At 46.1% G+C, this 26996-nt stretch overlaps 2 protein-coding genes and 1 long non-coding RNA gene across 4 annotated transcripts in view; 2 read left to right on the plus strand and 1 right to left on the minus strand.

Annotated features, from left to right (window-relative positions):
• The window catches only part of LINGO1 (leucine rich repeat and Ig domain containing 1), a 665590-nt gene that overhangs the window by 455804 nt on the left and 182790 nt on the right, over positions 1-26996 (plus strand). For both annotated transcript variants that reach the window (XM_081021548.1, XM_081021549.1), the window contains exon 3: positions 22052-22137. The gene's annotated coding sequence lies outside the window, so the exon portion shown is untranslated. The remainder of the gene's footprint in view (positions 1-22051; positions 22138-26996) is intronic.
• Positions 1-26996, plus strand: part of LOC308485665 (uncharacterized protein) — a 539283-nt gene that overhangs the window by 147270 nt on the left and 365017 nt on the right. The gene's annotated exons all lie outside the window — the stretch shown is intronic.
• LOC308485700 overlaps positions 1-26996 on the minus strand; it is a 105387-nt gene that overhangs the window by 10446 nt on the left and 67945 nt on the right. Inside the window, exon 2 of the long non-coding RNA XR_013990688.1 lies at positions 4854-5042. This is a non-coding gene — a long non-coding RNA (uncharacterized lncRNA). The remainder of the gene's footprint in view (positions 1-4853; positions 5043-26996) is intronic.

Consider the following 26996-nt stretch of genomic DNA (forward strand, 5'->3'; position numbering starts at 1 on the left):
CTTCCGACTGTTTACAAGGAAGGAAGGCGGACTTCCTGTTTTAAGCCTCCCCCCGTTCATTGCCAAATTCAACTTTTGAAACTCCAATTCTTCGCTTTACTCACGGGTAGTTACTTTTAGATCCAATTGTCCACAGGAAAAAGTCAGCGCTCTCCGGCAACGGCTGTGCGGCTTCACTCTGTGGAGGTAGCAATCAGTTCAAAGCACCACGCCATTCACCCCACTTTGCTCCGGACCCCCGAACACGGGTTTCCTTGCGAGTAGGGGAGGCGCTCTTGGTGCCAGCCGAATCCCACGTTCCCAGGCTTCCTCCACCTGGGATTTTTGAAGGGTCTCTGCCTTCGCCGTGGCGGCAAGACCCGATTCCCACGGAGCGGATTCCTCTCATTCAGAGGAACTCCGCCATTGCCGATGGCGCTGACCCGGAAGTCTCCTGAATTTAAATGCTTTTAACTACACTTTTGTATCTTGGCTAGATGGGGATAGGGTTGCTACTAAACCGTTCATAACTTACAGTGGTGTAGTAACAACGTGAATGTGTTGCCTGTCCACAGGCAACCAAGAAATCTACCTGCACTAAGAGAGGTAGGGATGCGTAACTGAGGCAACAGCAGCAACAAGAAACAGTGTAATGTCAGCTGTGCTCATGGGCTTGACAGCATTTTGCTCCCAGGGTTCTTGTATGATTCATGAGCATCATTAGATACTTTCAGATACTTCTACCTCTGATATGGAGCTGCAATGATGGGGAGAGCTGCATCTATTACCAGTGGTGGCTGGTGCTCAGTGAGACCGGTAGGGCATCAAGCAGGAGGCCAACAGTAGGTGGCGCCAGAGCTGAAGACAGGCAGAGCCAACTAATTTTCTTTTTGTCTTCTACCTCTTCCCTGCGGAGTTCAACATGGGCAACATGGAGACTGAGCAAGTTGCCAGGTTGGATGTTGGAAGGCAGGAAGGTGGGAGCTGAAGGGTGATGGAGAATTGCCCCATTTGCCCTAGTGGACCAGCTTCCAATGCCTATTGCTTTGTTTTGTGCTGCAGCTTCCAGAGGCATGGAAACTCTTTGAGAGTAATAAGGTTGTCATCACCATTTCTGTGGACTGCCTCACTGCATTGTCAGGTCGTTTGTGTGCAGTTTATGCAACCTGTCTTTCTCTTGTTAATAGGAACCCAGAAAAGAAAGGAAGCTGTGTTGGTCCATTAGAAGAATTTCAAATTCCACAGTTTGGGAATGTTCATGTTAGGTCCAATCAAAATGTCTCAAACTAGCATGCAAGCCTTGGAGTTCTCCAGAATTCAACATACAGCTTGATTGCAAAAACCTTAAGCTGAGGTTTTTTGCATTCTCCAAATCCAAGTTTCAATCTGTTTTTAGTTTATTGTTATTTTAACTTTTTGAAAGCCCTAAATGATTGACGTTAATTGTATTTATTGATGATTTTATGGTTTTATCTTTTTGTAAACTGCTTTAGTTGGTTTTTTACAATCAAGCAGGTGCAGCAAAGGATGTCCACCACTTGTATGGGCAAAAACTATGGCTTAGGAACAGTCGTCTTAACTGGACCAAAGGACTGGATTGGTCAACTTCATGCAGGGGTTGTCATTCTTCATTGTTGGGAAATGTTTTGGCATCAGAGAACAGAATGGATACTTCTGTGAGCTTTTGTTTTTAGTTTTATTATGACTCAATACTCAAAAGATTGATGATTTCTCTAATAATGTCCTGCATTTTTCGATGGGGAAAGATACAGGCCTGATCTTTGTCTATATAATTAGGAGGCACTTTGTTTAGTCTTGTTGCAAAAATTGCAGTAAATATTTTACAAGCATTGTTCAATAATGATACAGGCCTGTAAGAAAAGGCAGCTGATGGATCTTTTGTTCGCCTTTGCTATTACCACAATACTGGCTGTCTTCCAGGATTTTGGGATGTTTCCAGTACGAAACATTAGTTCATTACATCAGTTAGTGGCTTGGCATTATTATAACAGTTGTTCTGCACAAGTAGGTTATTCTTTGTACAATCAACTTTTTCTTTTAATGGTTCTTATATTTCCTCCATTGTTATAACTTTTCTAGTTCCTTAGAGTTAATAATAATCACACCTCCCTGGTCAGCCACTTTGATGACATATCTTGCCTGATCTTTTGCAGGTTCTTGCAAAACCAATTATTTATTTAAAATATTTACAGCGCCCCTTTGTGAAGAAAACTCACTCCAGGTGGCTTTTACAATAACACTTAACAATCAAAGAGAATATTATACAAAACTTCCCATGAAACTCACAACACAGTAATAAAACCAACAATAATAAATCCAGCCTATAAGCTAAAACATATCCCCCCGCTACAAGACCATCACAATACCCTCAACCTATCATCATTGAAGATGAATCCCAGGGATGGTGAGACCTCCTAGTAACCCTCTTGACCAACAGTGAGGAACTTCTAGTTGATAGACCTAGTTTGATCTAGCAGATCCCATTTGACCTCAGCAGGCCTCCCCATATTGTTTTGGGGAAGGCAAATTAGGTAAGTTCATATTTACATGCAAATCATGCTGAACTTCTTCCCCAGCCCTATTGAGAGACACCAGGGGTGAGGACTGCCACTCTCTCCAGGTGACTTCACCTGTTCAAAAACACCAAAAAGTAGCAGCTATCTTTTGCAAAAGTAAACCACAAGTTTAAAGTGAGTCCACAGTGTGGTGCAGAAGCAAAAAAAAGCCAATGCTATTGAAGGCTGCAGCCACGGATGCCTAGTGTCCAGACAAGGGAGGAAATAGTACCACACTCTTCTGCCTTGGTCAGACCACATCTGGAGTCCGGTGTCCTATTCTGGGCACCACAATTGAAGGAGGGTGTAGGCAAGCTGGAAGGTGTGCAGAGGAGGGCAACCAAGATGATCAAGGATCTGGAAACAAGTCTTATGAGGAGCAGTTGAAGGAGCTGGATATGTTTAGCTTGAAAAAGAGGAGACTGAAAGAAAATATGATAGCCATCATCAAATATCTCAGGGTTGTCATGTGGAAGATGATGATGATGATGATAATTTATACCCATCCCATCTGGCTGGGTTTCACCAGCCACTCTGGGCGGCTTCCAACAAAATATTAAAAATACGATAAAACATCAAACATTAAAAACTTCCCTAAAGATGGAGCAATCTTGTTTTCTCCTACCCTGGAGGGTAGGATTCAAGGCAATGGCTTCAAGTTACAAGAAAGGAGATTCTGGCAAAATATCAGGAAGAACCTTCTGACAGTAAGAACTTTTGACAGTGGAACTGTCTCCCTCAGGAGGTCGTGGTCTCTCCTTCCTTGGAGGTTTTTAAGCAGAGGTTGGATGGCCATCTGTCACGGATGCTGTAGCTGAGATTCCTGCATTGCAGAGGATTGGGCTGGATGATCCTCAGGGTCCCAACTCTGCAATTTTTTGATTCTATCTATTTAGTAGTGGAATTCATTCTTCAGTGGGAAAAATCTGTCAAGATGCCAATCATGTGCCTAGAGAATTTAAAATATTTTTATCCCACTTTACAATCACCTGGATTCCCAAGGTGGCTAACGATAGAGAAACATGAATCTCATCTGTATAAAGCACAGTGATGGGCAGTAAGATAAACAGACCCTGGGTCCGTTCAATGGCAGCAATAAGCAACAGATTGAAAGGGTGTTGGGTGTCTTTGGGTGGATGGGGGGGGGGAGCAACAGTCTTGAATTGTTTTCTTTTAAAAACTTAATTGAGGAGGGGGTCAGGTAAGATATAAAGTGGCATTAAATGGTGGGCGTCAATTTCCCTTGAGAGGCCACCACTGCAGAGACATCCAAGGATATTCTTGTTGTTGCTCTAAACCTTCTGTTCTACCCAGTGCTTTTTTTCTTAAAAAATGTTTAGGGGTACTCTCATTTTCCTACTCAGATTGAAATACTGACCCTTAATGGGGGCCAAACTTGGATTCACAAAATGTTTAGGGGTATGCGTCCCCCTGCATCTCCTCAGAAAAACCCCACTGGTTCTACCTGTGACATGCATTACGGTGAGCTCTGGGGCTTGTCACCCCAGTCGATTCTCAAACACAGGACACAGAAGAAGAACCAAGTTCTTTCTCCCTCCATCCTGGAGAAAAATGGTAGCTCTGTGGCAGAGCTTCTCTTTTGCATACAGAAGGGCCCAGGTTTATTCCCGGCATCTCCAGGTAAGGACTGGGAAAGACTCCCTTTCTGAAACCTGGAATGCTGCTGCCTGTCAGTGTAGACATCATTGATCTCGAGGGAGCAATGGTCTGACTTAGTAGAAGGCAGCCTCCTACGTTTCTCCACTTTCAGATCCTTTCCACCACACATACAAGCATTGTGGTGCAGGGTGGGGGAGAGAACTGTGGGGAAATCATTTCCAGAGGACTTGTCTGAGGAGAATTAAGGCCTGTGAGCTACAGACTCTGCTCACAAGCCTTGGCACAGGGCAGAGCCTGCCAAGCCGAGTGCCTTTCCACTCTGCTGCTCACACAGGCACTGCGAGACGGAAGAGGCTGCCTTTCCAGGAGCCCGAGGGGGAAATCTCAGCTTGGCCCCTCCACCACTTTCATTTTCTCCTTTACAAGCATATTAGTGGAAGCTGGAAGCGCGCTGAAGGCTGAGGCACGTGAGAGGAGCAGCAAGCTGATTATGCTGCTAAATAAAAATTAGGTTTAAGGCACAGCATTATTATCTGTTTGCAGTTAGAGTGGTTTTGGGGCGTTGCATTAAGCACTTCTTTTATTTGATCTTAAATGGCAGCATTGTTTTCTTGAAATACTCGGCCCTGGGACATTATGGTGCGGGGGGGGGGGGTAAGGAATCCCAGAGATACATACCAAATAAATAGAGCAAATGTTTTCTTCCTCTCCATCCTCACAATGCTCCTTGCTGACTCCATGGTTTGTTTTCTTCCTCTTTTGCTTCTTTTTCAAGGCCCTCCTTTCTGTCTCCCTCAATTCACAGAGTCTTACACAGGGCCGGACCATCCATCCATCTAGCCTGGGGCTGTCTGACTCGAAGGAGCTCTATGGTATCATGGACCAGAAAGAGAGAGATTTTAAAATGGAGGGGCTGGGGGTTGGATCTTTTGTATACAGAGCTCGTGCCTTTCCACCATGGTCCCTTCCCACAGTCACCATTTGAACTGTAAGCTCCTTGAGGCAGGTCACTGTGTTACAGCAGTGGGAGAATGTGCTTCAGCTGAAGGGTCACATTATCTTCTGGACAGCCTTCCAGCGGCTGAATGCCAGTGGTGGGAGGAGCCAGGGGTAAATGGGGGGAGGGATAAATTGTATATTTCCACAGTAGAATGGTTTCTGCACACCCACCCACCCCATCCATTGAGCAAGGGCACATTCCAGCCAGGCAAAGACACTCAGGGAAGGTGCAAGCAGGATGGGCAAGGGGTGTGGCTGAACCAGGGGTCTGACCTGGAAAAAGTCCCAAGTGCCAGAGAGAGAAGCCTGGAGGGCTACATTTCTTCCCTGATTCTGAGGTTCCCCATCTCTCACAGCCACCCGGAGTCATCCATGGTATAATTTTGCTTTTCTGCATCTGGGACAATTTCTAGAACAGGATTGCAACACCTTATTGTTAGTCCACCTGTCTTGGAATTTTTTCTTTTTCTTTTTTGACTGCAAAAATAAGTTATGCAGCTTGGTTCCTCCACACTCACACCTCTTGCCAATGAATTTTTTTGCTATTCTGCTCAGGGTGCTTCTCTTAAAAAGAAGGAACAAAACAAACCCAGAAAACACCAGCAACAGCAAAAGGAAAAGGAAAAAGGAACAGATAATGTCCAGAAGGTTATTTGGCAGAATAAGGATCTGCTCTCATCTGTGTCTCCTCCATCATTCCACATGTCAGTGTCAGCTCTCAGCAATAATGCTTATCTTTTGTTACCTTGTTAACTGCTGGGCATGGAGCAGCAAAATTCATCAAGAGGCTTTCCCAATGGCCGTCTGCCTGGGGAGGCCAGCAGGACTGAGAGAGGGACATATTCACAGCCCAGTTGTGATCATTCAGGCACCTACAGTACATCTCTTGGATCTGGAAACAGAAGTCTGATAGTAGGGGAGGGGAACTATAGGTCCTGCAGGCCACAGAATGTGGCCGTCTGGACTCCCCCCAGGCCACAGCCCTTATCCCCAGGCTATGCCCCCCCATCAATCCTGCTCTTTCCCCCTTTTCTGCCTTCCCCTGGTGGAATCTTCTTTATTCGTTAATTTTATTCATCCCTCTCCGGCTCCCCCTTTTGCCCCACAATGACCCTGTAAGGTAGGTTCAACTGCAAGTCTGTGACAGTGTCCCAGGGCTACCCAGCAAGATCCGAGGCTGAGTGAAGATTTGAAGAGGGTCTCGCAGAACCTGGCCCAGGAGTCTAAGCACAGCACCCCAGCTGGTTCTTTGTCTCCAAACTGTAATGATGCCTCTTGCTTCCCTGGAAGAGTGTTTGTTTGTTTGTGTGTGAGAGACTTTTGCATGGCTGGAATGCCAAGGTAAAAGTCATGTCCATTTACCTCTGGCCATGCGGCCCCCAGAAGGTAGCCTGTGAGGGAATGTGGCACTCGTTCTGAAAAGGTTTCTCCAGGCCATCCTTTTTCATGCATGGTGTGTCGGCTGTTTGTCGTCCCCTAATTTCATTGTCCCATTCATTTTCATCACAAAGGCATCTTCAATTATTCATTCATTGCAAGCCCATTGGTTCTGCTCCCCATTCATTTATGTTATGTACTGAAGTTCTCACCCTGGGCCAGCAGGGGGATACTGTAGATAGTTATGCAAATGAAGGATCGAAAGTGACATTCAATGATTGGATAGTTTGTATGCAAATGAAGGATTGAAAGTGACGTTCAGTGATTGGATAGTTTTAGAAAATGGCAACAGTTACATTGTTCTGGAGCTCTATATAAGCAGGCTGAGTGAGCTCCTCAGCCAGTTCTGTTCCAGCTTACAAATAAAGAGCTGCTTTGGAAGAATCGCTGTGTCGTCTGCTATGTCTACCCACAACTTAACAATTTAGACTCGTTCCTTACATTTGGTTTCATTCTTTTTCGGGTAGTTCTGCTGCTGCTGTTTGTAGCAGCAGAGCCGGTTCCAGCAGCTATTCCTGTCACCTGCCGTATCATTTCCCCAGGATGTTGCACTCTTCCAGCATGACACCTCAGGTCCACTGGCAAAATAAAATGGTGATCAGAGTCCAAACATTTACAACCACCCCACACCAAGAGACTTTGTTCCAAGTTTGGCAATATCTCAAGAGGTGGCCGAAACTATGTCAAAAAATAGACGAAGTCATGCCAAAGTGATGCTTCTGCCTGCCATATTGATTCAAAATGGAACTGAGTGTCCAAACAGCAACAATGTCTGGGAACCCTGGTGCCAAGTTTGCTGATCATCTCTCCAGAGGCATCCAAATCTATAGAAGCCAAACCGATACAGTGGTGGAGCATATACTCCTGCCACCTGGGGTGGGCGCACTAGGTGCTTCCCCGAGGGGTGTGTGGTGTGAAGGAAGCCTGTTGCCCCTGACCTGGCCAGGCATGAGTATGCTGCCTTGATTGCACCCTTGCGTGGTGTCACCGAGGAGAGGCATGGCAACACTGCCACACTCCTCTCTCTGCCCCTGGGTCAGGCTGCTTGGGCCCATAGGTGGGCATTCGCATGCTGGGTGGAGCGTAGAAGGTGATGCTCTTCAGCCTCTGAACTCACCCAGCCGTGTGCACCCGGGGCAACAGCCCCCCTGGTACCCCCCACGCTACGGCATTGAACGCACAGACAACCCATTTCCCAAAATAGAATCATAGAATCATAGAGTTGGAAGAGACCACAAGGGCCATCGAGTCCAACCCTCTGCCAAGCAGGAAACACCATCAGAGCACTCCTGACATATGGTTGTCAAGCCTCTGCTTAAAGACCTCCAAAGAAGGAGACTCCACCACACTCCTTGGCAGCAAATTCCACTGTCGAACAGCTCTTACTGTCAGGAAGTTCTTCCTAATATTTAGGTGGAATCTTCTTTCTTGTAGTTTGGATCCATTGCTCTGTGTCCGCTTCTCTGGAGCAGCAGAAAACAACCTTTCTCCCTCCTCTATGTGACATCCTTTTATATATTTGAACATGGCTATCATATCACCCCTTAACCTCCTCTTCTCCAGGCTAAACATGCCCAGCTCCCTTAGCCGTTCCTCGTAAGGCATCGTTTCCAGGCCTTTGACCATTTTGGTTGCCCTCCTCTGGACACGTTCCAGTTTCTCAGTGTCCTTCTTGAACTGTGGTGCCCAGAACTGGACACAGTACTCCAGGTGAGGTCTGACCAGAGCAGAATACAGTGGCACTATTACTTCCCTTGATCTAGATGCTATATTCCTATTGATGCAGCCCAGAATTGCATTGACTTTTTTAGCTGCCGCGTCACACTGTTGGCTCATGTCAAGTTTGTGGTCAACCAAGACTCCTAGATCCTTTTCGCATGTACTGCTCTCAAGCCAGGTGTCCCCCATCTTGTATTTGTGCCTCTCATTTTTTTTGCCCAAGTGCAATACTTTACATTTCTCCCTGTTAAAGTTCATCTTGTTTGTTTTTGCCCAGTTCTCTAATCTGTCAAGGTCGTTTTGAAGTGTGATCCTGTCCTCTGGGGTGTTAGCCACTCCTACCAGTTTGGTGTCATCTGCAAATTTGATCAGGATGCCCTTGAGTCCATCATCCAAGTCATTGATAAAGATGTTGAATAAGACCGGGCCCAAGACAGAACCCTGTGGCACCCCACTAGTCACTCTTCTCCAGGATGAAGAGGAGCCATTGATGAGCACCCTTTGGGTTCAGTCAGTCAGCCAGTTACAAATCCACTGAGTGGTAGCATAGTCAAGACCGCATTTTACCAGCTTCTTTACAAGAATATCATGGGGCACCTTGTCAAATGCCTTGCTGAAATCAAGGTAGGCTACATCCACTGCGTTCCCTTCATCTACCAGGCTTGTAATTCTGTCAAAAAACGAGATCAGGTTAGTCTGACATGACTTATTTTTCAGAAATCCATGCTGACTATTGGTGATCACAGCATTCCTTTCTAGGTGCTCACAGACTGTTTGCTTAATGATCTGCTCCAGAATCTTCCCTGGTATTGATGTCAGACTGACTGGGCGGTAATTATTTGGGTCCTCTCTTTTCCCCTTTTTGAAAATAGGGACAACATTTGCCCTCCTCCAGTCTGCCGGGACTTTGCCTGTTCTCCAGGAATTCTCAAAGATGACTGCCAGTGGTTCTGAGATCACATCTGCCAGTTCTTTTAATACTCTTGGATGCAGTTCATCTGGCCCTGGAGACTTGAATACATCTAAACTAGCCAAGTATTCTTGTACTATCTCCTTAGTTATTCTGGGCTGTGTTTCCTCTGCTGAATCATTTGCTCCAAATTCTTCAGGTCGGGCATTGTTTTCTTTATCGGAGAAGACTGAGGCAAAGAAGGCATTGAGGAGTTCAGCCTTTTCTGTGTCCCCTGTTTGCATTTCACCATCTTCTCCTCTGAGTGACCCCACTGTTTCTTTGTTCTTCCTTTTGCTACGGACATACCCATAAAAGCCTTTTTGGTTGCTTTTAACCTCTCTAGCAAGCCTGAGTTCATTCTGTGCTTTAGCTTTTCTGACTTTGTGTCTACACGTGCTGGCTATTTGTTTGAATTCCTCTTTGGTGGTTTCCCCCCTTTTCCATTTTTTGTACACATCCTTTTTTAATCTTAACTCAGTTAAAAGTTCTTTACATAGCCACCCTGGCTTCTTTAGGCACCTTCCATGTTTCCGTCTCATTGGTATTGCCTGAAGTTGTGCTTTTACTATCTCCCTCTTAACAAACTCCCAGCCATCATGAACTCCCTTTCCTTTTAGTATTACTGTCCATGGGATCTCAACCAGCACTTCCCTAAGTTTTATGAAGTCGGCTTTCTTAAAGTGAAGAAATTGAGTCCTAGTATGCTTGGCTGCTCCTTTCCGCTGTATAGTAAACTTCAGAAGAGCATGATCACTCGCGCCTAATGATCCTTCTACTTTTACCCCAGTAACCAGGTCATCAACATTGGTTAGGACCAGATCTAAAATGGCTGTTTCTCTTGTTGCTTCTTCCACTTTCTGGACAATGAAGTTGTCTGCAAGGCCAGTGAGGAATCTGTTTGACCTTATGCTCTTGGCTGAGTTTGACATCCAACAAATATCCGGGTAATTGAAGTCCCCCATTACTACTATCTCCCTTCCTTTTGCATACTTGGCCATCTGTTCCAGGAAGGCATCATCTATGTCCTCCGTTTGGCTTGGGGATCTATAGTAAACTCCCACAATGAGGTCACTGTTATTCTTCTCTCCCTTAATTTGGACCCAAATGCTCTCACTTTGGCTTTGAGGTTCTAAATCTTGGATCTCTTCACAGGTATACACATCCCTGACATATAACGCCACTCCTCCTCCTTTCTTGTCTGGTCTGTTTCTCTGAAATAGACTGTATCCCTCCATTATTATCCCAAAGGTCATCTAGTCCAACCCCCTGCAATGCAGGAATCTCAGCTATCATGCCCGGTGGTTATGGAAGTGTTGTGGAATAGAAAGATGCAGTCTCTGCTTTAGGGTCCAAGACTCCACAGGGCCTTTGCAGAACCACTAGTGATTTCTTAGCCAACTGTGCTGTCCCAATGAGGCCCATGAAATCCAATATGATGTAGTGGATAAAGCAGGGATGGCTGACCACTGGCCCTGGTACCAGATAAGCCACCCAAAAAAACAGCCCCTCCCAAGACCCATACATTTTGCTGGTGATAGTATTGCAAAAATAGCATTCAATACAGGCAGCAAGATAGAGAAGTTTAAACTTCTTCACCCTGTTCAGGGTCCCCATAGGGAGGTCAACTGAGCACTCACCTGAGTTTTGCAGAGACATAATGAACCTTCCTTTTCAGCTGTGTTCTTTGTGAGGGTGGGCAAGACTATGAGGTGGCCACACAACAGTGGTGTGGAGCCCCCAATGGTTAGCCTCAGGCCAAAAAAAGGTTGGCCACCTCTGGGATAGGGAAACAAGGGTTCAAATCTCATTTCTTCCATGAAACTCATAGAGGGACCTCAGCCTAGCCTGCCTCACAGTGCTGTTGTTTATGTCGGGAGTGAGCATGGCAAGGTTGAGCTGAAGGAATGGGTTTCTGTGCAGTCAGTTTAAAACTGACCCTTTTCTTCTTAGCCTGACGTGGTTGGATTCCTGGGGAAGGAGGGAGAGGGTGCCTGGAGGATATATATACTGCATGAAACTTCTCATTTCTTTGGACTTGCTGTGGACTCACCATGCAAGTGCCTTCTGCTATCCGGAGAGCAGAATAAACTCTTTCTTTGAACCAACCTCGGTGTCATTTGACTTCCTTCCTCCTGTCCCAGAGCAACGCAGACCCAATTGGTGAACTCCAATAAGGCTACAGAGCCATTGTGGGGAAAGTTGAGGTCTGAGGAGAGAGCTGAAGACAGAGTGGTGGCAGCCCACAGCTGCTCTCAAAGAGAGGCCTGACCATAATGGAGAGCAAAATAGAGTGGGTAGAGAGTCATTTGATGGAGCAACTCCAACGCTACAATTTTGTGATTCTATGACTATAAAAACTAAACCAAAGCAAACCAAGGCTGGCATGGAATATTGCATTCAGAATAATATATTTTTTTTCTGACAAAGCTAGTTTTCAGGATATTTGTGATGAGATGCAGACAGGTAAAAGGGATGTGGGTGGTGCTGTAAGTTAAACCATAGAGCCTAGGACTTGCCGATCAGAAGGTTGGCGGTTCGAATCCCCGCGATGGGGTGAGCTCCCATTGCTCGGTCCCTGCTCCTGCCAACCTAGCAGTTCGAAAGCACATCAAAGTGCAAGTAGATAAATAGGTACCGCTCTGGCGGAAACGGCATTTCCATGTGCTGCTCTGGTTCGCCAGAAGTGGCTTAGTCATGCTGGCCACATGACCCAGAAGCTGTATGCCAGCTCCCTCGGCCAATAAAGCGAGATGAGCGCTGCAACCCCAGAGTCGGCCACGACTGGACTTATCCGTCAGGGGTCCCTTTACCTTTACCAACAGGTAAATGGAGAGTGCCATAATAAGAAATGGTAATGAACGGTGTGGTGCACCTCACTTGCAAAATATCTCTGGGGCACAAGCCTGGGCAATGTGCCTGGAAGTCCTGGGCTGCCCGGACTACAAGACCCGCCTCATGGCTTCACTGATGGGGTCCAAAGGAAAGCAGAGCAAGACGTTTGGCTGCAGGAAGGAGATGTACAAGCAGGAGTATAGGAAAGTGGGGTAGGGGTCCGCCCCGGGTGCCACCATGGAGGGGGGGTGACAAATTATCAAGGAACAATTACTGCCCTACTAGGGCGGTTCATTAAAAAAAACTTTTTTTAAAAAAAAATGCCTGCTCCAAAGGTCTTATCTTACTACACTAGGGATTATATAGCTATATGTGAAAGTTCATGCATATCAGTTAATATCTTGACCCTCCTCCACAAAAATAGCTGTTTACTTGGCCGTTTCCCTATATCGTGAAGGCTGAAATTTCAATTCAGTGGAGCAGGGTCAAAAAAAAGTTTTTTATGACCCGTCCTACTGCCCCACCCTCCGCTTGGCTTCCCAGGTCCTGGAAAGTCGGCCTAGGTGAAGAAAATGAGACGCCGCCGAGTAGACTAGGCCTTGCCTTGCCTTCGCCCCCTCCCGCCTGCAGCCGATTTCTTCCCCTAGGCCGACTTTCTGGGCTGCTGAGGAGGCCTGCCAAGGCCGCTGCCTGTCCTGCGCACCCCATTTGGGCCCAAACCCCTCTCCGAAAAACCTTTGCTGCACCCAAAAGTGGAGCGTGTGGGACAATGGCAGTGCTGCCACCCTGTTTTGCCCGCGTGTGGCACAGGGAGGAGCAGCTTGGCAGGCCGGCCTCCCCTTTGCCCCCAGCCTCCCCTGCGTGAAGCTAGGACCCCCCCCCCAAAAAAAGCAGTTGTGTAATTAAAAGAAGTTGAGAAAAAGCAGCAAAGCTATTCTGTGGCTAATTGACCAATTAGGGTCTATTAATGAAGTTCACACTTTTGACAACCAGTCTGATGCTTTTGCAGAAAAATATTTCTGTACAGCAAACTGTACATTTCCACCCCTCTCCCCAAAGCTGGATTTTATTTACTTTTGTGTGCTGGTGTATCTGTGTCTCCCTTGTATCTATTAGGGACTATTCTCTCCTTTCCTTTGATATCTATGCTACTGATTACTTCTGCCGTTTTAATTTTAAAGAAAGTTCTTAATTTTAAAAGGATCTGTACTATAGAATAACAGTGGTAACAATACATTGAAGACAAGTAAATCTTTTGGGGAGGGTGGTCCCAGAGCCCTAGAGCCCCCACCCCAAAGAGGATCAAATGGGCGGACTTTGGCACTCTTTTGTCCTGTCCTCCCCCAAGGTCTTTCTCTCTATCTGAGCTGGATCCCTGCCTGTTACGTTACATGCGGGGAAACTGCATGTAAAGTCTTTAAGTTGTTCCTGCGCGCGCCTGACAAATCTGCCCCATTGTCAAAATTTATTTTCCCCACCACCTCCAGTCTCCGTTGTTGTGTGTCCTGGCTGAGGGGGAAAACAAAAGACGGATGGTCATCGGTCAGGGATGGTCTAGTTGAGATTCCTTCATTGCCCCAGGGGTTTGGCTAGATGACCCGCAGGGGTCCCTTCCAACTCTACAATTCTCTGGATGCAAGGGGTGCATAGGATTGCAGCCCATCTTATGCACCGCCGGCTCGGGAATAAGTCCCACTGATCATGATCAGACTAGATTGCTGCTGTGCAGTCCTGTTTTTGAAATAAACCTTTTCCTTTTCAGATAATACAGAGCATGGTGAAATCACAATAAATAAAACCTCCCCTTCAGTAGTTTCAAGCACTACTACTGGTTCCACATAACATCTGTACTGCATTGTTTACTGTGACAGCACCTGCACTTTGGAACTCCCCGCCTACATGCCTTTGCTAGACTCTTTTCAGGCACCTGCTAAAAGCATTATTCTTTAGGCAAGCATACCTAGATGCTTAGGAAGTAGAAGCAATTTTAATCTTAATATTTTAGCTTTTGTATGTTTTAAAGTAGGATTGTTAATTTTTCTTGATTTTACTGCTGTGTTTTTTTTTTCTTTTTTCTTTTGGTAAACCACTTTGCAGGTTTTTTTAAATACATTTTATTAAATAAATAAACAATAAATATAAATAAAATAACACAAGCCAAAACACAATCCATCCTGTAGATTTAAGTATCTGTCCATAGTCGCCTACTTGTTATCAGAGGCCCAGAATCCACATTCCTTTGTAAGAAAACATGAAATAATGTAAAACCATTTTTGCAGGCAATTTTTTTTAAAAAAAATCAATGTGTATGTGTATGTGTGTGTGTGGGAGGGGTGACAAGAAATTTTTCGCACCAGGTACCACCTGACCTTCCTCTGTGTACAAGGAGCCATCCCACTGTCTTAGGGACTCCGCTCTGGATTTGTATAGGGTTTATTTAAGGAGTAATGCCTTTTCTTCTGCCGAAAATATCCCACAAGGCAGCAGAGGTTTAAGATCAGAGTTTTCCTTCTCCTAGAGGACTACTTTCCCAGGTGGATGAGTCCCATCTGCCCCTCACTTCCCTCTGCAGGACATACAGAAACCCCCGTTGGACCCACTATTGGTTTGATCCGCTCCATCCGCCAGAGCCTGTCTTCACATGCAGGGGAAATACACTCTGGATTTCTGCAGGGTTTACTCTTTAGCCTTTTCTTCTCCGGAAGATGTCCTGCAAGGCAGTGGCTACTGCTTTTTCCTCAGGGTTTACTCCCAGAGCCTTTCTTATGAATGAGTGTAGCCGCAAGGCAGTGGAGGTTTAGAACAAGAGTTTTCCCTCTCCAAAATCGGCCACCTTCCCAGGATGATACAGAAACATAAACCTATGACTGAAACCATGAGAGGCTCAAGGAGTACCAAGGGGGGGGAGGGGCTCTGGTTGTTGGGATACTGCCAGGGAGACAAAGGCCATCATGGTTCCACGTCACCTCTGGACGATCCATCGATCTCCCGTAGATACAGTATCAGTCAATTAGCGACACGAAGCCTCAGAAATAGCTTGCCACATTCCAGAGCTCGTGCACGCTCTATCAGCAGAGTTCGCACAACGAAAGATGCACTCAAGAGAGCATATTATTCAGCGTTGGTCAGAACAAAGAAAAAACATGACTGCCTGCTTCAATGTCTCAGGCACAGAGAGAAAATGAAAGCATATACAAAAGAGAAACTTCCTGTGAACAGGAAATACGCAGACTCTGTGACTCACAAAGCCTGCTCCCTTTGAAGGTGGAACGGAAATATCCTATCACTGATTACATCAAGAAAAATGTTCAGCCAATTAGATGTAACTCACCTCAAATTTCTTGAGAGACTTGTGGAAGAGAGAAATGTATTTTTGCTTATGTATTCAATAAAATCCCAACAAACAGAGACAAAAATGGTCACCTTTGTTTTTCCTTTCAAAATATGGGTGCAGCAGGTGAGCTTTTCATATAATGCAATTTTCTCTATATTACTCCACCATAATGAATTTGAATAGATTTGTGGAATCCTGTGTTGAAGCCATCTGAGTTGGTGGCCATTGTGGCTTTTTGTGGGCGCTGTCTCCATAGTTTAACTATACACTGTGTGAATAATTATCTTTTGTCTGTCTGTCCTGAATTTTCCAAATTTCAACATCATTGAATTTTCCTGGGTTTGAATATCATGAGAAAGAGACTTTCTCTCTCTCCTCAATGTATAATCTTTTGCACCTCTATCACGTCCCCTCCTTATTTTCCTACTATGATAGCACAGGGCATTTTGACTGACTGGCTCAGGATATTCTGGGGTATTAAGGACAAAGAGATAGGGTGAAGACAGGGCTGTGGAAGGCTTTGAAAATAACAGCACAGAACTGGTGCTTTAGTCATCTTTGTGCTAAAAATTACATTTTTGTAACACCAAGACTAGATGGTGCGGTGTGTGCCTTAATGCAACACAGCATTGCTATATAATCAAGATGTCACAGCATCATAATGTTGCATGCTGGCTGAGAGCTCTCTCTCTCTCTCTCTCTCTCACACACACACACACACACAGTGCCATTTCATGATGGTGAAAGAATGACAAGGAAAGCCATGTGTTTGGTTTGTTTTCCCCATAATGTTAATTCAATTATTTCTGCTTCAATGAATGAAGAATTTGTTTAAAGAAGTACCAGTGATCCCGCCCGCCTTATCATGTTTCCAGGCGGGCTTTGGATCTTCAGCAGCAATAGAAAGGCGCTGCATTGATGCTCAGATACACTACATTGCTCCGCCTATTCCAGGGCTAAGCACTGAAAACAGGTTCCAGAATTAAGCCCTGAGAAGACCATAGATGACCTGAAATTTCTTCATGGAACTTTCTAACCCCCAAGTGAAGGCTTTGGGGAGAGCAAAAAGTTTCATGAAATTGACTCCCGTTCTCTCTGTTGCCACCCATACTTGCTTTATGGTGCAGGCAGCAGCAGTTCCACTTCTAGAAGTCCTGTTGCCTGGTGGAGAAGACCTTTCTTTCTTTCTTTCTTTCTTTCTTTCTTTCTTTCTTTCTTTCTTTCTTTCTTTCTTTCTTTCTCTCTCTCTTTCTCTCTTTCTCTCTTTCTCTCTCTCTTTCTTTCTTTCTCTCTTTCTTTCTTTCCTTCCTTGAAAGGCTCGAGAGTCAGGGGTGTAGGAAGGGGGGTGCGGCCCACCTCAGGTGTCATCCTTGAGGGGTGTGACAAAATGGAACACCATGGGGGCCTGGCCTGCAGCGTGCCTGAGCCACGCGTCTCTCCTGGGAGTAACGTGGTGGCTTGGGTCCCCGCACTGCCCGAAACGGCAGCATGGGGCTTGTGTCTGCCAGGCAGACTCCATGGGCAGCTCACCGCACCGTCCCCTGGGGTGGATCGCTGCAGTGCCCTGTGCCCAGATTGCCGCGGCACCCCTGTGGGAGGATCGCCCCACCCCCGCCGCTCCGGATGCCAGAGCAGCTAGCTACACCCCTGTCCAGAGTGAAGGCACAATGCATTGCCATCTCTCTGACTTGGTTTCATGACACTTAGTTTACTGCCCTTGCTCTCACTTGACTTCATGACAATTCCATGATGCATCCAGAGTGAAGGCAATACTCCCTGCTTTTACTTGGGATATTTTCAAGTAAAAGAAAGGAAAAAGGGCTCCTTCTTCAAGGCTCCAGCAGGGCTCCTGATGCTATGTTTGCATGATACTGCCCTCTCTGCCAACATGCCCCTCCTCCTCCCCATAAGCAGCAGTGACTCACCTGATGGGAGGTCAGGAAAGTGCCTCCATCCCCCATGCCAGGGGTGTACAACCTGTGGCCTTCCAGATGTTTCTGGACTACACCTCCTATTAGCCACAGCCAGCATAGCTGTGATGGCCTGGGATTCGGATTCGGATGCTGAACCTGAGGAATCCCAGCCTGCACAGGATTCCCTGCCTCCAGAACCAGCAGACCCGGGGCTGGGGCATGATTCTGAAGGCTCCTCACCTGTGCTGGATCCTCAGGTGCAGGCACCAGCTGAGTCTGCTCTGGCTCCTGAGGGGGTGGAGGACCCATTGCCTGCAGGTGCTCCACTCTCAGCCCCATCAGGGGAAGCTGAGGTTGCCTTTGGGTCCGGTAACCCTCCAGCTTCTCCTGAGCTGCAGAGGCTCAGGGCAGAGAGGCGGAGGGAACTAAGTTCCTGCAGGAGGAGTGCTCACCTCCAGGCCAGGAGAGGCGAGTCACCTGAGGATCAGGGCCGCCCTGTGCCTCGGGGCAGATAAAAGCCAGCCAGCCTCAGTCCTAAGTTGCGGGAGCAATTTCGTTGGTTGTCAGTTCCTGCCTGAACCCTGTCCTGCTATCCTGCTGGAGCTCCTGACCTCACCCGCCTACCTGCCCTGCATCCAGCTTCAACTTCTTTGTACTGTCTCCTTACTGCACCTTTGACCTCGGACTGGACTTGGACCTCGCCTCTTGGTTAGCCCACGGGACCAGCACAATAGCCATTGATCAGGAAGGAGGGAGGTGTAGTCCAGAAACATCTGGAGGGCCACAGGTTGTGCACCCTTGCCCCATGTCACCAACAACTGGAAAAAAGGCCACCAGGAACTGAATGTGTGCTCACTGCCACTCTAAATCTTGCTCGTTTTGTTCATGCCCCTCCAAAATTGCCCCAATGCCAACCTGACTTTGTGTCATGCAAAGATGCACCAAATTTGTATGTGTGCGTGTGTGTGTGTGTGTGTGTGTGTGTGCATGCAGATGCATTGGGGCTGGGTGGGGGTTTCAGCTCTGCTCTAGATAAGACCTTCTCCAGACTGAGCCATGGCTTTGGTGGCAATGTGCTGTGGGTATAACCTCACTTGGCGTTTATGTCTGTGCCATGAGATTTCATTCATTAATGCTTTGTGAAGTCTGCTGTGATTGTTGAATGGGGATTGCTATGTAGAGAATGATTAGAGGGCTGGAGAACCCTGCTTGCTGCAGGAGAGAGAATTCATCTCCGTCTTTTTAGTTTACCGGATAAGAAGGTGAAGAGGTGACTTAATGATGCCTCATCAGGGCCTTCCCAGGGAAGAAGAGTATTGGGGACTAAAGAGCAATTTCATCCAGAAGAGTGGAGAGAGGCAGAACAGAAGCTGAGATCAGCATGGCACTGACGTCTCTTGACAAATTCAAGGAAGGAAGGAAGGGCTAAGGATGATTCATTGTTTTGGAACACTTTCCCATGCCTGGGATGGGCTGGCAAGGTTTTTTTCTTCTCTTTTACATTGCAGTTCTCAGCCTTCTAAAGATGTAATTCATGGATTGGACTGAGGGCATAATAAGTGATGAACATTGCACCAGGAGTTTCTGGTGCAGGCAGCAATTGAATCATGGAATCGTGGAGTTGGGAATGACCCCAAGAGTCATCTAGTCCAACCCCCTGCAATCCAGGAATCTCAGCTAAAGTCTCCATGACAGACGGCCATCCAGCCTCTGCTTAAAAGCCTCCCAATGACTGTTAGCTCCTTCTCCCTTAGTCTCAGTATTACCTTGTGCAATTCAACAGGGAGTAGGGGGACAAAAGCAGAAGTAGTTGGCTCTGCCTGTCATTGGCTCTGGCTCACCCCGTTGGACTCCCTGCCTCCCACCCTACCAGTCCAAATGGGTACCAGCCAACACTCCATGGCACTTTACAAAAAAATGAGAGGATACATCTCTGCCCTGAGGGACAAGAGAGACATGAGAGAGAAGCAGAGGCAGAAGAGAATCTACTGCTGCTGACCTCTTGGTCATATCCTCAGAACCCAATATGGCAAAGAAAAAACCCCACTGACTGTTAGTATCATATTTTTATTGTATTGTATGTTGAAAACTTTCAATAAAAAATTAGATAAAATGAAAGAAACTCACTAAGCCTGAGTTCACTTTCTTTGTCTTTCTGGACCGTATTTTGAAATATTAGACCCTTAGTCAGAAATTGAAATAAGCCAATGGAATTGCTCATTGCTAGGTCTGGAACTTTTTGTCAACTGTGTATAAAGTCTCCAAGCTGATGCCATCTGCCTGGGAACTGGAGTTGGCGTATTCTCTTGGTGCCAAGAAGGTTCATTCAAGCTGTGTTTCCATTTATACCCTCCCTCTCCCTCTTCTTCTTCTTCACTTTCAATACATATTTGATTATATAAAGGCTTTGGTTGACATTGGTAAGTACACTTGCAATGGTGGTTCTCTTGTGTTCTTTCAAATACAGTGGAATAATTTTTTAAAAAGCTTATGAAGTCTTTGCCCCTCCTCCCAGTTGCTCAATTTTCAGGCTACAAAGCCAGGAGCAAAAGCCTCCATCATATCTGTGTTATAAGGAGCAATTGTTCAGACCAGGCTGCAATCTGGAGGCATCTTACCGCCTTACTAAGGCTAAGAAGGTCAGGTTCTGGTGAATAGCTGTGTGCATGATCACATGGGAATCCTCATGCACACTGCCTTTTGTTGAATGAAGAAAGATGGCATATAAATTAATAATAAAATAAATATATATATGACATATATAAAAAATAAATTACATAAGTATAGTATGGATATCAAAGAAGCCTTTACAGCTGTTGCTGAAATTCTCCCCATTGGACAGGTTTCTCTGCACCATAGCAGGGATGGAGAAACTGTGTCGCTCCAGGACTCACTGGGCATAATAAGTGATGAACACTGCCCAGGAGTTTCTGGTGCAGGCAGCAATAGAATCGTGGAATCGTAGAGTAATGGCTCCCTGGCCATTACTCATGCTGCCTGAGGCTGATGGCAGTTGGAGACGAACAACTTCTGGGTTCCCCACTCCTGCACTATAGGGAAGACCCTTATACTGACCCATTGCTTCATTGAGCTGGCTGGCCCTTGCCCACACTGGCTGGCAGCACATCTCCAGGGGTTCAAGCAAGGGATTTTCCCAGTTATTTCCAGAGAAGCTAGCATTTGATCCTTTTGCATGTAGAGTCATACCTTGGGTTACAGACGCTTCACGTTGCGCAATTTCGGGTTGTGCACTGCGCCGAACCTGGAAGTACCGGAACAGCTTAATTCTGGGTTTCGGCACTTGCACATGTGCAGAAGCGCTGAATCAGGACCCACGCATGTGCAGAGGGTTGCGAACGCTGCGGGTTATGAACGTGCTTCCCACACGGATCACGTTTGTAACCTGAGCGTCCACAAATATACAGATATATACTGTTGGTATGAAATAAGAAGAAACAGAGTTTACTTAATCTTTTAGTTCCTCTTGTTTATTGGAATGTTGTCATCTGTGCCTACATGTGCATTCATTAAACATTCCTAAAATAAATGCAATCTTGTTTAATATATATGGATATTTTTATGCTGAAAATTCCTTCCATGGTTCCCCACCACCACCACCATTGCCCATCAATTAACACACAAATAGAGACCGAATCTGAGAAGCATTCAAGAGGTTTTTAAAGTGAAATTCTTACGGATAGGGTTCAGGGCTTCTGTTGTGCTTACCTTATCTTTAAGGTGGTGAAAGGATTTTGTGAATGTCCTTCCTTTCATTCTACAAATCATCTGATGCAGCCTTCCCAAGTGCCCTCACTTCTTGGAATTCTTCAGATGGGCTTTCAAGTGTGGGAAGCCCATTATGGTCCTGTCAGCTGCACTCCTGATCAGTAAACACACTGATCTCAGGCACTTGGTAGACAACCTTCATGGCCCCTGTCAAAGTCCAGGGGAAGATGTCCCAATGCAACTCCTCTCATGGAGCTTTTTTAAAATCAGGAAGTGGGGGACAAATGTTTAATGGAAAGAACACACAGCTGTGAGCCACCTCATGGTGAGAAGGTAAGCTCAGCCATGTACCCACTGAAATTATAAAGAAACAATCTCTGCATAAAAGAATTTACAGAACAATGCAAAAGTGAAGTGCTGGGTGAGATGTCACTTCTGCTTGTCAACATGCTGGTGGGGATTTCAGTGTGCCAACTCAAGCCTGGTGAAGTTAATGGGCCCCATTCTGGAGGGGACTATGGATTCAGCAGATCCAATATTTCCTCTGACACATAGTGTTCTGTTTTGGGGGCTATTGCCAGCAGAAACAACACAAGTGGTATATATTTTGGGGCTCTCAATACAGGAGTACAACAAGGTGCTGTTCCATCCTAACATCCTCCATCCAGTGAATCTGAGGGTTAGGATTTCTCTGCTAATCATTCCACTGCATTGCAATTTTCTCAGCCTCTTTCCACCAATGATCCTGCTATTGACTTTGCTTCAATTGCTTTCATTCCATGCAGCTTTAATCACAGCTTTCCAACTCAAGAGTGATCCAAGAAGACTTGCAGTTTTATTTTGTTTGGGTGGAGAAATGCCATCTTCGAGAATGCTTGCATTAAAATTGCTGCTACCTCCCTTGTCTACTTCATTGCAGCTGTAATCTCTTAAAATTCTAATTGTGATGACATTTTCTCCTCAGCACATGATTGGAAAGCAAAGGAGAGGATCACACCCACTGCACCCCTAGAAGCCAATCAGCTTGCATCCTGACACGATCTTCCTTGGGTAAGTGGGGGTTCTTCTCTTAGCACATGAGACTAGATGAAACATGGAAAGCTCCACTGTATGTTACCTCGTTCATGGTGTGGACTTGTCTGCATTAATCAAAGCGAGGGCATTGTATCTGTTCTAGGCAAATGTGGTGCCTGCCAGGTGGACTCCATCTCCCCTCAGCCTTGGCCATTGAGCCGGGGGTGGTGAGAGCTGCATTTCACCAGTACCTGATGGACTTCACGTTGGCTACCCCTAATCCAGGCTTGGGTCGTTTACTTTGGTTTTTACTGGATCCTGGGATCTACTAGACATAGCCAGGTGCAAAACAGTGGCTGAAGTGGGCATCCTTTCTGTTGTGTGTTCAGGATCATATGTGCTCACGATGGTATTGAGGCAATTATGTGTGGTCCCACTTTCAGTACAGTGGATTCAGGGTGGTCTTCCTGCTTCATTTCCAATCAGAGCATATATATCCCAGAACTTTCTATAACTTTTCATGCCCCAAATGTTCTAGTCTGGGGTGTGTGTGTTGTCCCATTTTTACTGTGTTATATTGCAAAAGTGACCCTTCAAACAGCAATAACTCAACAACATTGTAGAAGTATTGCATAACAACTAATAAATCAGAATGATGTGTGGATGGTCCAGGGGATGGACCATAAATTCATGGCCATTACGTCTATGACTTGTTGCAGAATACAGCTGCAAAAGAATACCACCAGTTTTGAGGCTCTCTGAGCAGATGTACCTCTGACCATAGGCCTCTGTACCTCTGACCAGGAATAGGTGGTCGGTACGAGAACCAAGCTCACAAGCCTTTTCAAACAAATATTACTTCTGGTTCCCACCCACCTGCACCTGGTTATGCAAGACTTTGACTAGGGGTGGTTTCTCAATGTCTGAGAAATGGAAAAGGGGAGTGAAGTGCACGTTAAAAGACATTTTGTTGTGTTGTTGTTGTTTTTATTTTGATTATGTATTTTGTGGTTTTATATTCTGATTTTATTCTGTGAACCACCCTGAGACCTCCATGTATAGGGCAGTATATAATTTCAATAAATAATAAATAAATAAATACTTTTGAACTGTACCACAGGGCTGTTTGTCTGGTCATATTATTGAATGTTCCCCACAAAAAAGTCTCTGAATGTGGTAAACAAACACATCTGGCAGATGATTATACTGAACCTCCCCCCCCCCCACTCTGATGTGTTAATTTGCCATATACAGTGATCCCTGTAGTTACGAACTTAATTCGTTCCGGAGGTCCATTCTTAACCTGAACCTGTTCTAAACTAGAGGCATGCTTTCGCTAATGGGGCCTCTTGCTGCCGCTGCACCGCCGGCACACAATTTCCCTTCTCATCTTGGGGCAAAGTTCTCAACTCAAGGTAACTCTTCCAGGTTAGTGGAGTTTGTAACCTGAAGCGTTTGTAACCTGAGGCGTTTGTAACTTGAGGTACCACTGTACGGGGAGTTCTTTCTGGGTAAGTGCATTCAAAATATGACCACGGTCCAGCATTCTGCTACTTCATTCTACATAACGTGGTTGTGGTCCAAATTTGTGGCAGAATGCAATGGTAGTTGACTAGTATGCAGCATTCTGGAGCAGATTCTCCCAGGTGCTGGAGGACTACAACTCCCCCTGTCCCATGCCATTGGCAGGGCTGGTTGCAGGTGATGTGGGTTGTAGTCTAGCAATGTTTGGGGACCCAATGGGAGGAGATGCTGTTTTCAAGCAAAGACAGGGAAGTCCATTGTCAAATGCTTCCCTGCACTGAAAACATGTAGAAAACTAGCTCACTAGAGGGATGTTGAGGCAACAACTTTTCAGTGTGCTATGTCTTTGCCTGCAGGGAAATTTTAGTGGAGATTTTAATTTGATGGACATTAGGAATGTTATCACCCCACCTGGGGTCAGAAATGTACCATCTATTGGACCAGAATGTTTCATTTTCAACCCTGCAGTGATTGAGGGCAGGAATCAGAGATTCAATCTAAGGTTTTTTTTGGGGGGGGGGCCTGTGGCACTCCAGGTGTTGCTTTAGTCCCCATCACTTGCATCCACATAGCCCAGCAACTTCTGAGAGGCCACAGGCTCTCATCTTGTGATTGTTGTAATGGAAGTACCGGTAGATAATGTTTGCAGGAGCTTTCCAATGAAAATTTGCAGTGGACCTTGGTTGGCTCTGGTTATGTATGTTGCCTTTTCAGCAAAGGCGGTGTTAAGCGGGTGAAGGATAGACCTTGTGTGTATTCCTCTCTCCTCTGCCAATTGAATGTGGCTTGGCGTCTCCTTGTGCCATTCTGCAGGGGGCAATGGGAGTCGGAGGCTTCCTTTCTCAACAGGAACAACAAAGTGAGCCCTCTCACTGCTGAGCTGTGCAAGATGTCTCTGTTACAGTCACACACACACACACACACACACACTTTTTTTGCTCCCAGCCTCTCTTTTCTTCTTCCAGCCTCTCTCTTCCCAGGACAGTCAAAGGAGACAAGAGCAGGTTGTGGTTTGTACAGTACATACCAAATCCTAGACTAAAATCTGTGAACTGTCAGCTTGATGCAGGTGGTGTGTGAGACAGCAAACATCAGAGCTGACTGGGCTTAGGCAATTTCTCAGCATGACAGCTCTCTGGAGGGAACAAAGGGATCTTTCAATGCAGAACAAAATTTAGTTCCTTAATGAAAAACATCAGGATGATTCAAGCATCCCCTCCACAGCAAGTTGGGGGCTAAGGCTGGGAAGTCATACTGGAGCACGACTCATCTGGTTTATGTTAGCAAAAGGTGCTGTGATCTCTGGCTATGTTAGAAGCAGAGAAATGTAGTTATTAGTGTTCCCAGTGGGAGCCTCTAGGAATGTCCTGCACCAAATCTCATTCCAAAAAGTATCATTGATTCTGTCCTAGGGTCAGAGGAAAGGCAATGTCCTAGTTCTGTTCCTATTGCAGTGAAGAAGAAGAAAGCAGTATGGGGACTTTGAAGGATGAACCAGCAGAAACAACTCTCACACGTGATGTATTTTAGTCCTTGCGCCATGTTCTCCCTTCCTACAGGCTAGGCAGGCTTAATATGCCTCGTGTGCAAGTATAATGGGCAGGCTACTTTATGATTTGCAGCGCACATTCTATCTGTTTGGATAGGGCTGAGAGGAGAACCACTGGCATCAGGGTAACGATGCAGGAGAAATTTGGTCCCAAACTGGTTCGTGGATCAGAACGCATCTCACATTTGGGCTACACCCTTCTCCGGATTTTGTTGTGCAGTTTTGGGGCACAGAAGTGACACCCCAAAATATGTGTTGTTGTTTTAAAAATTGGTATGAACTGTGAACAAATGGGCTGAAAAGTACTGATAAATTAATATTTTTCATTAAAAGTGCACACAGCATGTACCGTTAAAATTCTTCACCAACGTGGGATGGAGTTGATGTAGGATTGACTGCAGGGCCGTCTGTACCCCGGGGGTGCAAGGGATGCAGTGCACCCGTGCGCTGAATTCCGGCGGGCGCCAAATGTATTCTGGGGGATGCCAAATGTATACCTACTGTATACTGGTCCCTCTTGATCAGTGGCAGTGAAAAGCAATGGAGTGAAAGTCCCCACCCCCTCCTCCATCGCTCTGTTACTTCGCAGTGTCAAATATTTGAAACGAGTCAGGAAACAAAAGCAGTTATTTCCATTGCGTCATTGTTACATTGTTACAGGTGAGTGATTTTCTTTCCCCCTTCCCAAGAAAGCTCAACAACCTTGGCTTTTCCCCTCCCCCAAAAAAGCTCAACAACTTTGATTGAGTTGCCCCCCCCAAAAAAAATTCTGGGGACGGCTAAACTAAATTTGGGGGTGCTGGGCGGATCTTTGCACCCTGGTGGTGCATATGCTAAAGACGGCCCTGATTGACTGTAGCTGAAACTGAAATGGGACAGAATGAGACTGCTCAGTCCATCTCTGTGGTGGAACAGAGTTTCCTGTAACATATGTTGTGAACTGCCCTGAGATCTGCGGATAAAGGGCAGTATACACATTTAATAAATAAAAATATGTGGTTGGGAAACCTCAGGCCCAGCAGCCAAACGTGGCCCTCTAAGCCTCTCTGTTTGGCCCTAAGGAGTCTCCCCCACCCCACCTTATCTGAAGCCACACCTCTTCTTCCCCAGGCCACACCCCTTCCTGACCCTGCTTTGCACTTTCCTTGGGTGTTTCTACCTGGCTACAGGGCATCCTTGAACTCCGATAAACCTGAACTCTACTTGCATATCTGGATGGGGGGGAGGGGGGAGTGTGTGTCAAGAGGCCTACTGAGAAATTTACTTTCTTGTTCCACGCACTTTTGCCTGTGACCCCACCCACCAGCACCATATACTCCCCAGAAAGATGCCCATAAAGGAATGCAGCTGTCTGCTGAAAAAAATCCCCCCTCCCAGCTCTAGCAGCAGCAGTGATAGACAAAGCCATGATTAGGAACACACTTTGGTGAACCCATTCTCCCCACTTCAAAGGTGACCACATGATCCCCTCCCTCTGCCCATTTCAGGTTGGTTCAGCTGAGCAATTATGACTGGCCCAAATTCACTCAGAGAGCTTCATTCAGAAACAACAAATTCAACGTTTTCTTGAATCATAGGTGATATACTAATAATCACACTAATGGGGGCTTTCTGACCAATCCTTCAAAGAAAATATTTTAACACCCTTCTCCCAAAACTGAGCATGCTCAATAGTCAAAGAGTGGAAACCACAAAACCAGGCAGAGGGGAGGTCTCTTGAATGCCTTAAAGGTAAAGGGACCATTAGGTCCAGTCGTGTCTGACTCTGGGTTGCGGCGCTCATCTCGCTTTATTGGCCAAGGGAGCCGGTGTATAGCGGCAT

This window comes from Podarcis pityusensis (assembly GCF_964106645.2).
Source record: "Podarcis pityusensis genome assembly, chromosome: 9".
NCBI lineage: Eukaryota > Metazoa > Chordata > Lepidosauria > Squamata > Lacertidae > Podarcis > Podarcis pityusensis.